General features: G+C 39.0%; 1 long non-coding RNA gene across 2 annotated transcripts; it reads left to right on the top strand.

The window, feature by feature from the left end:
- The first annotated feature begins 1,344 nt into the window (after positions 1–1,344).
- LOC123518118 lies at positions 1,345–3,657 on the top strand. 2 transcript variants are annotated; one of them, XR_006678677.1, is made up of 3 exons: positions 1,345–1,466; positions 2,458–2,650; positions 3,355–3,657. It is a non-coding gene; the product is annotated as an uncharacterized LOC123518118 (long non-coding RNA). The 2 variants fall into 2 exon arrangements; XR_006678682.1 differs by having other exon boundaries at positions 1,404–1,428.
- The last annotated feature ends 12,251 nt before the right edge of the window (positions 3,658–15,908 follow it).

Below are 15,908 nucleotides of genomic sequence, written 5' to 3'. Positions count from 1 at the left end.
ATTATTATTATTATTATTATTATTATTATTATTATTGTACTACTACTACTACTACTACTACTACTACTACTACTACTACTATCATTATATTTTATTCATTTATTTATTCATTTATTTAATATTATTTTAGTACTACTACTACTACTACTATATTATCACCATCATCATCATCATCATCATCATCATATCATTATCATCATCACTACAATCACCTATTACTGGCGGTGTAATTATTCAAAGAAGCAGAGTTCACCAGCCCCACCCCTGCAGGTCATTAACCTGGTGACCTCCAAAGATCCTTGATAATGTCAAAAAAAAAAAAAAAAAAAAATGGTCTAACCGTGCACAAATCTCAAGGTAAAAATGTGTCCCAGTACTGAAGGGGTTCATTAAGAGAGGTAGCTCAATGGCTCATCAGTCCTGCATAACTGCCTGACTGGCTAATAATTGCACCAACTTCATCACCACTCTCGTTAATGGCCATAGTCTTCACTATATTAATCCCTATATAAGTTTGTGAAGCTGTATAAAATCACCAAGTAGTAAGCATATAGCATGGATATCGTAATGTGTCACGGTACTGAAAGGGTTAGCTATCCATTCACTCGTGTGAGCCACCACTAGTTTGCCTCCTAATTCCTTCTCCACCTCCCTCCGTCTCAGTCATTCTTGTAACTTGTTGCATTTCCATCATTACAACTCAATTCAACTCAAGCTTCCTTAGAAAAGTGATCCGTTCATGATTCGTTTTTACTCTTCATTTTTTTAATATTGATTAGTTGATTTGCAGGCATGGAGAGAGAGAGAGAGAGAGAGAGAGAGAGAGAGAGAGAGAGAGAGAGAGAGAGAATTATTACCTATCATAATCAATTTCCCGTTAATGATACGTTTTTTTTTTAATCTTTATTCGTTGATCTACAGGTAGGGTTTACTTAGAGAGAGAGAGAGAGAGAGAGAGAGAGAGAGAGAGAGAGAGAGAGATTACTATCTATCATAATCATTTACAACGAAGGAAGCTTCAAAATGTTGCAACAAAATGATAAAAAAAATCCTGTATTATTCTAAGTACTACACGGAAGATAAGAATGATTGATAAAACAAACATATGCAATTGAGTTTGTGTAATAACGGTTGGTTTGGAAGGCGTTAAAGAGCGTGGCTAGTTTATATCCGGGTGGTGGACCAGTGGTTCGGTTCACCGGCAGCGTTTCATAATGTTCGTTTGGCCTCAAATTGCTCTTTCCTTATCGGCAGGTTTTTTTTTTTTTTTTTTTTTTTTTTTTGGGGAGGGTAGACGAGAACGAAGCAAGGTGAGTAGCTCAGAATATCATTGAGAGCAGTAGTATTTCAGACACCACGCCCGCTACATCTCTCCACTCCAGTCTCCACGCCACCACCGACCCCTCGAGTCTACGCAGCCCAGTGGCCGTGTGTGTCTTGGCGTTGGGTGCAGGGTGCCAACTCTCGTGAGTGTACTGTTGCCAAATTTATTCAGATTTACTGTCAGACTAAGAATTTCAATGCCAAATTTTACAAATCTTAATATTTAATACGTATAAAGCATTTCGTGCGATGCAACCGCATGTTTTCTAGTTTTCTTCCTGCACTGTTGTTCTTTATCCCTTCACTGAGGTGATCTATAGTTGCTACCGAACTGTGACCCAAAACAACCACTGCAAGCTGCAGCTCAGCTTTCTTAAGTGAATGAATCCTGGAAGGAGCACCTCTCTCAAATCAATTTGTTCTTACTGAACGGACTGCTCCAACACGCACTTCATGTTCTTTAGTGTCAGCATGCAATTTAATGGTAGTTTTCCTGGGCTGCAGGATTTTCTGACACACTTTACAAAATGCTGATTCTGTTCCACCTTTCGCCTTTGTTAACCATGGAAGTCCTTCTATGCATCCTGGTACTTTCTCCCAGAATCGTACTGTCCTTTCCACTTAGACATCGTGGCGACTTCAGAAGTGTGCGAGCAACAGAATGGACTGAGTGACTACTGGCGGTGACGGGCTTGAGACTTGCGAGAGCCCGAGAATACCAGAGCCGTACGCGTATTGTAATGTGGCATGGGCTTGGTTGTTTGCCGAGAATAATATTTCATTACAAAATACTAACCAAAATTGCATCACTCGGTTTCTTGACTGCCAAATTTAGAAATTTTCAATGTCAAATGCCAAATTGTCGTTTTTCACTGCCAAACACGTTAAATTTGGCAGTGAAAAACACCAGTTGGCAACGCTGGGTCACTTGTGTGTGACGTGCAGCAACGGCGGTAATAGCAACGGGAAGCTTGATCTACAGCACAACACAGCACAGCACAGCAGAGAGATCAAGAATACGTAGAATGAAGAGTGAAAGGGTGATTGAGGCAGTGAAGGAGTGTTTAGGGCAATGTTGCGTGTTAGCTGTAGGGATAATAAATGAAGTTAATTTTTTTTGTTTGTCCATTACAGGAGTTGACGATCCAAAGGCCTGACTCCACAGCGGTAATGAGCTTTGTGTACCTTGCACTGTCTTCACTGACAACGCCCACTACTAACCACTCTGCCTCCGCCACCGTTTCAAGATCAGGGAAGGACTCTGCCTTGCATCGCGCACTGTGATGGTCGCCGCCGCCGCTGCTGCTGCTGCTGCTAAGGGAGAATGGTTGGTTGAGTGGATGACAGTGAGGTAAATGTGTTGCGTAGTGGCGGTTTGGCGACGAGAAACGGCAAATAACGGTAGGCAAGATGCAACTAACCAGGTAGACGAATGTGTGGCAGGATTGTTGTATGGGTGTGAGGATCGGGTGTGTGCGAAGTTGTAGGGGGGTGTGACGTTGTGTGGGTTACGGAGACTGGCATGACTGGCCTGGGAGATGTGAGAATGAAGGGGTGAGTGTGTCATAACGGGAAAGGGCCGTTATGCTACCGTGATGCTACGTAACACGAGAGAGAGAGAGAGAGAGAGAGAGAGAGAGAGAGAGAGAGAGAGAGAGAGAGAAAGGGTGTAGTGTAACTGGAATGCAAGTGAAATGAGACCGGAGGGCGAGGGAGGAGGCTGATTGAGGCAGTGAAGTGCGTATTGTAGGTTTTTACGTTAAGGCCTATAGCGCCTGTAGGCACGTGTATGGGAAGCGCTGTTCAGCTTCGCCCTTCAGTGGCGCAGTATCATCCCCCGAAGCTCATCATGGGTGTCGCCACCTAGAACCTGGGTATCATGGTGACATGTAGGTAACTTTAAACGACTCGACAAATGGCGGTGTTTTAAGGCTCACCACCTTATCCACTACGCCACCGCCTAGTGTGCCATGGTAACCGTGTGACATGGTGTACATGTGGAGGTAATAGTATAATTTTTGTCCATTACAGGAGTTGGTGATTCAAAGGACGTGACTGCAGCGATCCCGTGTGTCCTGCACCATCAAAGGAGGACTCCGGCTTCCCACGGCGCGTTCACTGACTCTCTCCCCGTCACCCTACCAACTCCGGCCACCCACCCACCGGCCATCTGCTACACCACCACTATCGCCGGCTCCGTCCAGTGAAAGATTCATCGCAGACCTCCTGCCATTCAACGCCTGCCGCCGCCACCACCACCACCGCCACCACCTCCTTATGGTGGTGTCACTGTACCTGGAGCTGTCATGATTGAATAATAAATTGTGAAGAAATCTTTATTGTTTTGGAGAATTTCCTTTCCTGGGAATATTTGTGGCTGACTAGTCAGTAGTCACCTCAGGCTGACTTAGGTCACTGACACACCAATATTGCCTCCATCAACCTCCCACACTCACTCTAAACAATAACAGGCCAGAAATAAACAAGGTAATTAATTTAATGGTTTTTTTTTTTACCATAAGCAATACAAGAAAATGGAGGGGAAGTTGAGCTAATGTGAAAATATTAAAATGTGGGGGGGAAGCTAAATTAAGAACATTATCCTTGAAAAGTTATGGGAAAGTCCAAAAATATTGCATACCTGGCCAAAAAAATGGCAAAAAATGGTCGAAGCAAAAAAAAAAAAGTAAGATCCCTCCCTAAATACTACTACTACTGTGCACTACTACTGGCCCAAGCAAAAACCAGCAAAAATGGTTAAACTAGCCAAAACACCCCCTAACTGGACCCCTAAATACTGCACTACTGGCCAAAAACCCATAAGAAATGCAGAAAATCCCCAAAATGAACCCAAAAAACTCCAGACGGCCCTAAAAATGCAGAAAATGGACCAAAAAACCCCCTCCAAATGGCCCTAAAAATGTACTTAAGTCAAAAATACTCGAAAGAGTCTCCGGAGATTAGGCAGATCCATATTGAGTTAAAATTAAATGCAAGTGTCTCCCTAGACTTTTATTTAACAATTCTTTACATTATTTACATTGCCAGGAAGTCTACAAATATTTTAATAAAAAAAAAAAAAATTATATATATACAAAGAATACAGTGAAAAGTCTCCACAAATTTTCAACTTAGTATAAAAACAGTGAGCAAAATCTATACAGATTCAACTTAGTATAAAAACTGAGCAAAATCTATACAGAAAAGTCTACACAAATTTTCAACTTAATATAAAATAAACATTTACAACAATTTACAACCTAAGAAAAAAATCTGCACAAATTTTCAAATTTGCAAAATTTTAAAACACTTTTCAACTTCACAAAATATCTTAAAACAATTCTTTCATGTTAACAATTATTCAAAGATAAAAATGTTTGGTTTTGAAGTGACACAATCTTACAAACAAACTGTTTCAACAATCAGAGAGAGAGAGAGAGAGAGAGAGAGAGAGAGAGAGAGAGAGAGAGAGAGAGAGAGAGAGAGAGAGAGAGAGAGAGAGAGAGAGAGAGAGAGAGAGAGAGAGAGAGAGAGAGAGAGAGAGAGAGAGAGAGAGAGAGAGAGAGAGAGAGAGAGAGAGAGAGAGAGAGAGAGAGAGAGAGAGAGAGAGAGAGAGAGAGAGAGAGAGAGAGAGAGAGAGAGAGAGAGAGAGAGAGAGAGAGAGAGAGAGAGCAAGATAAACAATCAAATAGTAATAATATACATGAAAACAATACATTTTAAAAACAACACACACACATTATCTTGTGCCCTCCATACACCCTTGCTAATGTCAATAAAATGGTCTAATGGTACAAAAATTTCAAGGTAAAAATGTGTCCTAGTACTGAAGGGGTTAAAATAGTGAAGACTGTGGCCATTAATCTTCTCACCACCATAGACCCTTGCTATTGTCAATAAAATGGTCTAATAGTACAAAATCTCAATGTAAAAATGTGTCTCAGTACTGAAGTGATTAAGGACCATTCATAGAAGCAATCTGCAGACTAAGATACACTCTTGATACACCCCTGACACCGACACACCCTCACCTCACACACAACACCTAAAAACTTAACATACCCTTTCAAAAACCACAAAAAAGTGATTAACCTGCACAAACACACCCACACAGCACACTCTAAGGGTAAGTTCACACTACAAGCAGAGTGGGCAGAGTGGTTGCTAGCGGCAATAATTTTGACATTGTTTTGGACGTACAGACGCAAAATAATTATTGTGGCACATTTTTTGTGGGTGGGAAGCCAGCGGCCCTCCACGACTCCACCCATGGCCAAGGTGTCCACCAGTGTGAGCCTTTATTGCTGACAACAAAATGACAATCAATGACCAGACTGTGCATAGTTCTGGTACAATTTGACTCTCTATATTAGTAGTCTGCTGAGAAAAGCTGATTTTGTGATATTCTGGTCCTACACATGAAACAAAAACAATTTTTTTTTTCTACAGCTGTTCCGTCCCTTGAGGAAAAATGATAGGAAGAAGAGGAAAGAAAGAAAGAAGAGAGAAAAAGAGAGGAGAATGAAGTGATATTCTCGTCCTATACATGAAAGGAAAACACTTTTCTTTTTTCCCCACCTGCTCCATCCCTTGAGGAAAAATGAAAGGAAACTGATGAAAGATAAAAAAAAAAAAAAGAGAGAGAGAGAGAGAAAAGAAGAGAGGAAAAGGAAGTGATATTCTGATCTTATACATGAAAGGAAAACACAAACCCTTTTCCTTTTTCCTACAGCTGTTCCATCTCTTGAGGAAAAATGAAAGGAAGAAGAGAAAAAATAAAAGAACGAAGGAAGAGAGAGAGAAAAAGAGAGAAGGAAGTGATATTCTGGTCCTATACATGAAAGGAAGACACACTTTTTTCTTATTTTCCTACAGCTGTTCCATCTCTTGAGGAAAAATGAAAGGAAGAAGAGGAAACATAAAAGAAAGAAGGAAGAGAGAGAGAAAGAGAGAAAAAAACACACTGCACAGATCAGTGAGCCCCACACACACACACACACAATGACTTTACCAACAGAATTTCACGTTCCTTTATATATCGTCAAATTTTTTGTTGTCCTTCCAGGTAAACACTGTGAAATTTGACACTATTTATTTATTTATTATTATTATTTCTTTTTTATCATATTGTTGCCTGCCCGACCTGCTCTGTGGCTAAGAGGACACCCAGAATTCTTGTGTAGGTCACCCTGCTCTGCTTATTGTGTGAACACCTAACCGGACCGCTCTGCTTGTAGTGTGAGCATAACCTTACACACACACACACACACACAGGAAGAGAGAAGATATATTGAATTGTTGGAAGAGGCAAGAAGGAAAAATGATGAACGGTCTGAAGAGGAAAAGGAAAATTTTTTTTGGAGAGTTATAGGAGAGAGAGTCAGAAAATGGTATGTGGAAAGAAGGAATGCAGAGGAACCCCTAGAGGGACCAGTAGGTGGACCATAATGTATACTAATATAGATGGGATACTGTCAAGTAGATTAGAATTGCACGCCTGATATAGTGTGTTTGACGGAGACAAAATTACATGAAAAAACAAGGGTAAATTTGGATAATATATATAATATATGGAGAGAGGATAGAGAGGGTAAAGGTGGAGGAGGAGTTATGATTATGACGAAGTAGATAAATGTGGATAAGGTTTGGTATGGGAAGAACAATGCAGAAGTGATAAGCATAAGGTTAAAAAGTGATGGAAAAGAATGAATAATCATGGTGACCTATGTACCTCCTAAAACAAATTCTTAGACATTAATGGAATACGACAATATGATCAACGATACTTTACAGAGTTTGCAAAGTGGAAACTGGAAAAAGAAAGGTGATACTAGTAGGAGATTTTAATTGTAAAGAAGTGGATTGGGAAAATCTAGTAAGTGGTGTTGGAGAGGAAGCATGGGCAGAGAGATTCCTTAATCTAATGATGAAAAATATGATGGAACAGAGGGTGAAGGAAAATACTAGATATAGAGGAGATGATGAACCCGCTAGACTGAGTTTGGTGTTAACACGAGAAGTGTACCTATGTGGGGATATACAATATAAATGTCCATTGGGGAAGAGTGATCATGTGGTTATGGAAATGCAGATGGCAATAACACAGTGAAGGAGAGATGAGACATACAGGCGTGGTAGATTGAATTATAGTAAGATGGACACAGAAAATTCGAAAAATTATTTTAGAACATTAGATTGGGAGGAGATGTTATAAATCAGAGAAGTGCAAAAAAAATATGAGATTTTTATGAAATATTATAAAGAAGGAGTTATGAAATTTGTACCACAGTATAAACCGAGAGAGGAAGGAATAAAGGATTGGTTTAATGCAACTTGTGTTAAGGCTAAAGAAATGAGAGATGTGGGTTGGAAAAGATGGAAAAAAGAACAGGAATATACTAAATAAGGAGAATTATAGAGTGGCAAGAAATGAGTAAGTGAGGGTAAGGAGGGAGGAAGAAAGAAAATTTGAAAAAGATATTGTAGAAAAGAGTAAGGAACATCCAAAATTGTTTTACAGGTTCATAAATGGTAAACTTAAAAAGAGAGAGTCCATTGAAAGATTAAAAGGAGAGCAAGGGATAGTAGATGACCCTAAGAATATTGCAGAATTGCTAAATAATAGGTTTCAACAAGTATTTACTAAAGAAACAATGTTTGTAAAGCCTCAAAATGTAGAAGGAAATGTGCACATGGATGACATTAAGATACCTAAAAAAGGAGTTATACAAAATGTTGGAGGAACTTAAAGATGATAAAGCGATGGGACCAGATGAAGTTTCAGGTAAATTATTGAAAGAATGTAGAGAATTGATAGATCCATTATATGACATTATAACGTGCTCATTAGAAACCGGTGAAGTACCGGTAGAGTGGAAAAGAGCTGAACTGGTGCCCATTTATAAGGGAGGCAGTAAGGAAGAGCCTCTTAACTATAGACCTGTGTCACTAACAAGTGTGGTCGGTAAGATTTGTGAGAGGATGATAAAGAAATATTGGATACGGTTCTTGGAGGATCATAAGTTATCATCGGATCATCAATTTGGCTTTAGGAAAGGGAGGTCATGTGTAACGAATCTATTCAGCTTTTATTTGAGAGTGGTTGACAAAATACATGAGAGAGAGGGGATGGATGGACTGTGTATATTTGGATTTGAAAAAAGCTTTTGACAAGGTACCTCACATGAGACTGCTATGGAAATTAAAGATTTATGGAGGACTGAAGGGAAAATTGTTAAAATGGATGGAAAACTATTTGAGATGGAGGGAGATGAGAACGGTAATAAGGGATGCAAAGTCGGACTGGTTGGTGGTGGAGAGTGGAGTCCCACAAGGTTCAGTGCTGGCACCAATACTTTTCCTTGTCTATATTAATGATATGCCACAGGGAGTAAACAGTTATATTAATTTGTTTGCGGATGATGCGAAATTGTGTAGGTGTGTGAAGAGTGAAAAAGATTGTGAAATTTAACAGGTAGATCTAGATAGGATTTGGGAGTGGAGCAAGAGGTGGGGAAATGGAATTTAATCTGAGCAAAAGTCATGTAATGGAGATGGGGAAGAATGGAAGGCGGCCAAGAGTGTCATATAAGATGGGTGAAGGAGTAGTGTTGAAAAAGGTGGAAAAGGAAAAGGATTTGAGAGTGATAATACAAGACCATGGGCAGTTTGAGGCTCATATTGACAAGATGTTTGTAGAAATATATAATTTGATTATAAATATTGGATTAGCCTTTCATTATATGGATAAAGATATGATGAAGAAATTAATTAGTACTGTGATTAGACCAAGATTGGAATATGCTGGGGTGGTTTGGTCCCCTTATTAAAAGAAGCATATAAGGAAGTTGGAGAGATTGCAGAGAATGGCAACAAAAATGGTTCCGGAATTGGCAGAAATGACCTATGAGGAGAGATTAAAAGAAATGAGTTTGCTTTACCTTGGAACAAAGAAGAGAAAGAGGAGATTTAATACAGGTTTATAAACAGTTGAGCAGTTTGGATGAAGTGGATAATGAGCAAATGATGTTGAGAGAGGAAAATTTAAATAGAACTACGAGATCGCATAGTATAAAGATAGCCAAGGGAATATGCTTGAAAGATGTGAAGAAATATAGTTTCCCACAGAGATGTGTGGAGGTGTGGAATGGTCTGAGTGAGGAGGTGGTGTCAGCGAGGAGTGTGCATAGTTTTAAAGGAAAGTTGGATGTGTGTAGACTGTAGATATGGAGATGGGGCCACACGAGTATAATACCCAGGCCCTGTAAAAATTACATACACACACACACACACACATACACACACACACACACACACACACACACACACACACACACTCCAAACGACAGAGCGGGAACCCACAAAGGCCAGCCATAGCAGCCGCCAACACATCCAACCACACACGTAACTACCAGGCCTGGCCCCCAGTGACCACACACCCACATGTTCCCAGGAAGAATAAGAAAAAATGGATAGACCGGTAAGGAATAAATGACCAAATTCAAAATATGTTGATGAGGCCCAGGGAGCAAAGCCGAAAGTGGCCAGTCAAAGCATGAGTCCAGCTTCAACAGGGGCAACATTGCAAGGTAGATTGGTGATGTTGGAGAAGAGATTTGAGGAGTTAGTGAAGGAATTAAAAGTTCAGAGGAGTGAGGAGGAGCAGGATAAAGAATTCCGCAAGGCTTTGAAGGAAAGAGTTAAGAGACTGGAGGAAAATGAAAAACGATTGGTGGATGAGAATGTGCACTTGAAAGTGGAGGTTGACTTTAAGGAAATGATTAGTGAGCAGAATGAAAGGCTTGAAAGGGAATGGGAACTGAAGAACACACAAAGGACTGAGTCGAGGGAAGCAGAGATGGTTGGATTACAAGAAATAATTAAAGATCAGTTGAAGGAAGACAAAAAAGAAAGGTCCAAGGAACTGGTTAATGTAATGAAGAATAAGGAAACATTGATAAGGGAAATAGCAGAAAAGAAGAAGAGTGTGTTAATATTTGGGATGAAAGAACAAAATATAACATATAAGCCTAAGAGAATCAAGGAAGAATTGAAAACAGTAAGAGATCTGTTCAAAAATCTAAATGATGATGAAAAAAAAGACCTACAAGAAGAAGTGGAAGAGATCCATAGACTGGGTCCGTATAAGGAGGGAATGAGCAGACCGATTAAAGTAGTACTGAAGTCACAACAATCTGCGGAGGATGTCCTATATAGAACATCCAAGTTAAGAGAGATAGAAGGTTGTAAAGAGGTGTTTTAGAGAAAGAATAGAAATGAGGAAGAGAGGAGAAGATATAAGGAATTGGTGGAAGAGGCGAGAAGGAAAAATGATGAGTGGTCTGAGGAGGAAAGAGAAAAGTTTTTTTGGAGAGTTATAGGAGAGAGTCAGAAAGTGGTATGTGGAAAGAAGGAATATGGAGGAACCCCTAGAGGGAGCAGTGGGTGGACCGTAATGTAGATAGATGGGATACTGTCAAGTAGATTGGAATTGCAAGACTATATGATAGTGGAGAAGCCTGATATAGTGTGTTTGACTGAGACAAAATTGCATGAAAAAACAAAGATAAATTTGGATAATAAATATAATATATGGAGAAAGGATAGGGAGAGTAAAGGTGGAAGAGGAGTTATGATTACGACGAAGAAATAAATAAATGTGGATAAGGTTTGGTATGGGAAGAACAACGCAGAAGTGATAAGCATAAGGATAAAAAGTGATGGAAAAGAATTAATAATCATGGTGACCTATGTACCTCCTAAAACAAATTCTTGGACATTAAGGGAATACGACAATATGATCAAGGATACTTTACAGAGTTTGGAAAGTGTATTATCTGGAAAAAGAAAGGTGATACTAGTAGGAGATTTTAATTGTAAGGAGGTGGATTGGGAAAATCTAGTAAGTGGTGTTGGAGAGGAAGAATGGGGAGAGAGATTTCTTAATCTAATGACGGAAAATATGATGGAACAGAGGGTGAAGGAAAATACTAGATATAGAGGAGATGATGAACCGGCTAGACTGGATTTGGTGTTAACAAGAGAAGTGTACCTATGTGGAGATATACAATACAAGTGTCCTTTGGGAAAGAGTGATCAGGTGGTTATGGAAATGCAGATAGCAACAACACAGCGAAGGAAGGACGAGACATACAGGAGTGGTAGATTGAATTATAGAAAGATGGACACAGAAAGTTTGAAAAATTATTTCAGAAAATTAGATTGGGAGGAGATGTTACAAATCAGAGAAGTGCAAAAGAAATATGAGATTTTTATGAAATATTATAAAGAAGGAGTTATGAAATTTGTACCAAAGTATAAACCGAGAGGAAGGAAGAAAGGATTGGTTTAATGCAACTTGTGTTAAGGCTAAGGAAAAGAGAGATGTGGCTTGGAAAAGATGGAAAAGAGCAGGAATATACTAAATAAGGAGAATTATAGAGTGGCGAGAAATGAGTATGTGAGGGTAAGGAGGAGGAAGAAAGAAAATTTGAAAAGATATTGTAGACAAGAGTAAGGAACATCCAAAATTGTTTTACAGGTTCATAAATGGTAAACTTAAAAAGAGAGAGTCCATTGAAAGATTAAAAGGAGAGCAAGGGATAGTAGATGACCCTAAGAATATAGCAGAATTGCTAAATGATAGGTTTCAGCAAGTATTTACTGAAGAAACAATGTTTGTAAAGCCACAGAATGTACAAGGAAATGTGCACATGGAGGACATTAAGATACCTAAAAAGGAGTTATATAAAATGTTGGAGGAACTTAAAGATGATAAAGCGATGGGACCAGATGAAGTTTCAGGAAAATTATTGAAGGAGTGTAGAGAAGAATTGATTGATCCATTATATGATATTATAAGGTGTTCATTAGAAACAGGGGAAGTACCAGTAGAGTGGAAGAGAGCTGAAGTGGTGCCCATTTATAAGGGAGGCAGTAAGGAAGAGCCTCTTAACTATAGACCTGTGTCTCTAACAAGTGTGGTCGGTAAGATTTGTGAGAGGGTGATAAAGAAATATTGGATACGGTTCCTGGAGGATCATAAGTTATTATCGGATCATCAATTTGGCTTTAGGAAAGGGAGGTCATGTGTAACAAATCTACTGAGCTTTTATTCTAGAGTGGTTGACAAAATACAGGAGAGAGAGGGATGGATGGACTGTGTATATTTGGATTTAAAGAAAGCTTTTGACAAGGTACCTCACGAGAGACTGTTATGGAAAGTAGAGATTTATGGAGGACTGAAAGGAAAAGTGTTAAAGTGGATGGAAAACTACTTGAGATGGAGGGAGATGAGAACGGTAATAAGGGATGCAAAGTCGGACTGGTTGGTGGTGGAGAGTGGAGTCCCACAAGGCTCAGTGCTGGCACCAATATTTAATGACATGCCAGAGGGAGTAAACAGTTATATTAATTTGTTTGCGGATGATGCGAAGTTGTGTAGGTGTGTGAAGAGTGAAGAAGATTGTGAAATTTTACAGGCAGACCTGGATAAGATTTGGGAGTGGAGCAAGAGGTGGCAAATGGAATTTAATCTGAGCAAAAGTCATGTGATGGAGATGGGAAAGAGTGGAAGACGGCCAAGAGGGTCATATAAGATGGGTGAAGAAGTAGTGTTGAAAAAGGTGGAAAAGGAAAAGGATTTGGGAGTGATAATACAAGACCATGGGCAGTTTGAGGCTCATATTGATAAGATGTTTGGAGAAACGTATAATTTGATAAAAATATTGGATTAGCCTTCCATTATATGGATAAAGATATGATGAAGAAATTAATTAGTATGGTAATTAGACCAAGATTGGAATATGCTGGAGTGGTTTGGTCCCCTTATAAAAAGAAGCATATAAGGAAGTTGGAGAGATTGCAGAGAATGGCAACAAAAATGGTTCCGGAATTGGCAGAAATGACCTATGAGGAGAGATTAAAAGAAATGAATTTGCCTACCTTGGAACAAAGAAGAGAAAGAGGAGATTTAATACAGGTTTATAAACTGTTGAATGGACTGGATGAAGTGGATAATGAGCAAATGATGTTGAGAGAGGAAAACTTAAGTAGAACTACAAGATCGCATAGTAAAAAGATAGCCAAGGGAATATGCTTGAAGGATGTGAAAAAATATAGTTTCCCACAAAGATGTGTGGAGGTGTGGAATGGTTTGAGTGAGGAGGTGGTGTCAGCAAGGAGTGTGCATAGTTTTAAAGGAAAGTTGGATGTGTGTAGATATGGAGACGGGGCCACATGAGTATGATACCCAGGCCATGTAAAATTACAACTAGGTGAATACAACTAGGTGAATACACACACACAGACACACATTTCACTATATGGACAAGGAAATGATGAAGAAATTGATAAGTACTAAAATAAGACCTAGATTGGAATATGCAAGAGTTGTGTGGACTCCCCATAAAAAGAAACACATAAGAAAATTAGAGAGACTACAAAAAATGGCTACAAGAATGGTTCTAGAATTTAAAGGGATGGCATATGAGGAGAGACTAAAGGCAATGGATCTACCAACCTTGGAGCAGAGAAGAGAGAGAGGGGATCTGATACAAGTTTATAAATTGATTAATGGAATGGATGAAGTGGATAATGAGAAATTGATCCTGAGAGAAGAATATGACTTTAGAAGCACAAGATCGCATAGTAAGAAACTAAGGAAAGGACGATGTCTGAGAGATGTTAAAAAATTTAGTTTCCCGCAAAGATGTGTTGAGACTTGGAACAGTTTGAGTGAGGAAGTGATGTCAGCAAAGAGTGTGCATAGTTTTAAAGAAAAATTGGATAAGTGTAGATATGGAGACGGGACCACACGAGCATAAAGCCCAGGCCCTGTAAAACTACAACTAGGTAAATACAACTAGGTAAATACACACACACACACACACACACACACACACACATATATACACACATTTCACCAGATCCTAATGCACTGCCACACAGCCTCACCTCACTTCAAAACACAAAAAAATCTTCACATAAACATAAATTCACAGTATAAAACACAAACTTATTTCAAAACCCAATCCCCAAAAAACTTTCCAAACACACACACAGACACACACACACACACACACACATTTCCAGCACCTTGCCATAGAAATTCAGTATTTTTATGAGACCTTCCAAGACAGTGGTTCCCAAACTGGGGGTGAATTATCCCTTGGGAGCAGCTTAACAATTTTTGGGTGAGAAATAAAGCTGACAGAAAAAAAAAAAAAAATAAATAATTCTGAAAAATGAAGAAAACCTTGCAGTGCCTCCCATTACAATTACTGTTACCTTAGTCTTAGTGGGCAAAGTTGTAACCTAAATAATCATTCTGTGTAAGGGGTAATGTGGTTGGTTAATGTGGCATGTTAACCCCTTCAGTACTGGGACACATTTTTACCTTGAGATCTGTGTACCATTAGACCATTTTATTCACTTTAAGAAGTGTCTATGGAGGGCACAAGAATAATGGCCATAATCTTCACTATCTTAACTCCTTCAGTACTGGGACAAATTTTTACCTTAATATTTGTGTACCATTAGACCATTTTATTGACATTAGCAAGGGTCTATGGAGGTCACAAGGTTAATGGCCAGTCTTTTCCCTATTTTAACCCCTTCAGTACTAGGAGACATTTTTACCTTGAGATTTGTGTACCATTAAGACCATTTTATTGACATTAGGAGAGGTGTATGGAGATCACAAGATTAATGGCCAGTCTTCACTATTTCAACCCCTTCAGTATTGAGACATTTTTACCCTGAGATCTGTGTACCATTAGACCATTTTATTGACATTAGGAAAAGCTTATATACATCAGAAGATTAATGGCCACAGTCTTCACCATTTTTACGCCATCAGTACTGGGACAAATTTTTACCTTAATATTTGTGTACCATTAGACCATTTTATTGACATTAGGAAATGTCTACAGAGGTCAGAAGATTAATGGCCACATTCTTCATTATTTCAACCCTTTCAATACTGGGACATCTTGAGATCTGTGTACCATTAGACCATTTTATTGACAGTAGAAAAGATCTATAGACATCAGAAGACTAATGGCCACATTCTTCACTATCTTAACCCCTTCAATACTGAGACACATTTTTACCTTGAGATTTGTGTACCATTAGACATTTTATTGACATTAGGAAAGGTCTATAGAGGGCAGAAGAATGATGGCCACAGTCTTCACTCACTATTTTAAACCCTTCAGTAATGGGACACATTTCTACCTTGAGATCTGCATACCATTAGAGCATTTTATTGACACTTGGAAAGGTCTAAAGAAGGCAGAAGATTAATGGCCACAATCTCCACTATTTTTACCCCTTCAGTACTAGGACACATTTTTACCTTGACATTCGTGTACCATTAGACCATTTTATTTACATTAGCAAGGGTCTATGGAGGTGACACGATCAATGGCCACAGTCTTCACTATTTAACCCCTTCAGTACTGGGACACATTTTTATCTTGAGATTTGTGTACCATTAGACCAATTCATTGCCATTTACAAAGATCCATAAACATCAGAGGATTAATGGCCAGTCTTCACTGGAAATCTGAACAAATTTTCAACTT

The sequence above is a fragment of the Portunus trituberculatus genome, chromosome 1 (assembly GCF_017591435.1).
Source record: "Portunus trituberculatus isolate SZX2019 chromosome 1, ASM1759143v1, whole genome shotgun sequence".
Taxonomy (NCBI): Eukaryota; Metazoa; Arthropoda; class Malacostraca; order Decapoda; family Portunidae; genus Portunus; species Portunus trituberculatus.
This window is presented reverse-complemented; position numbering and strand designations above follow the sequence as displayed.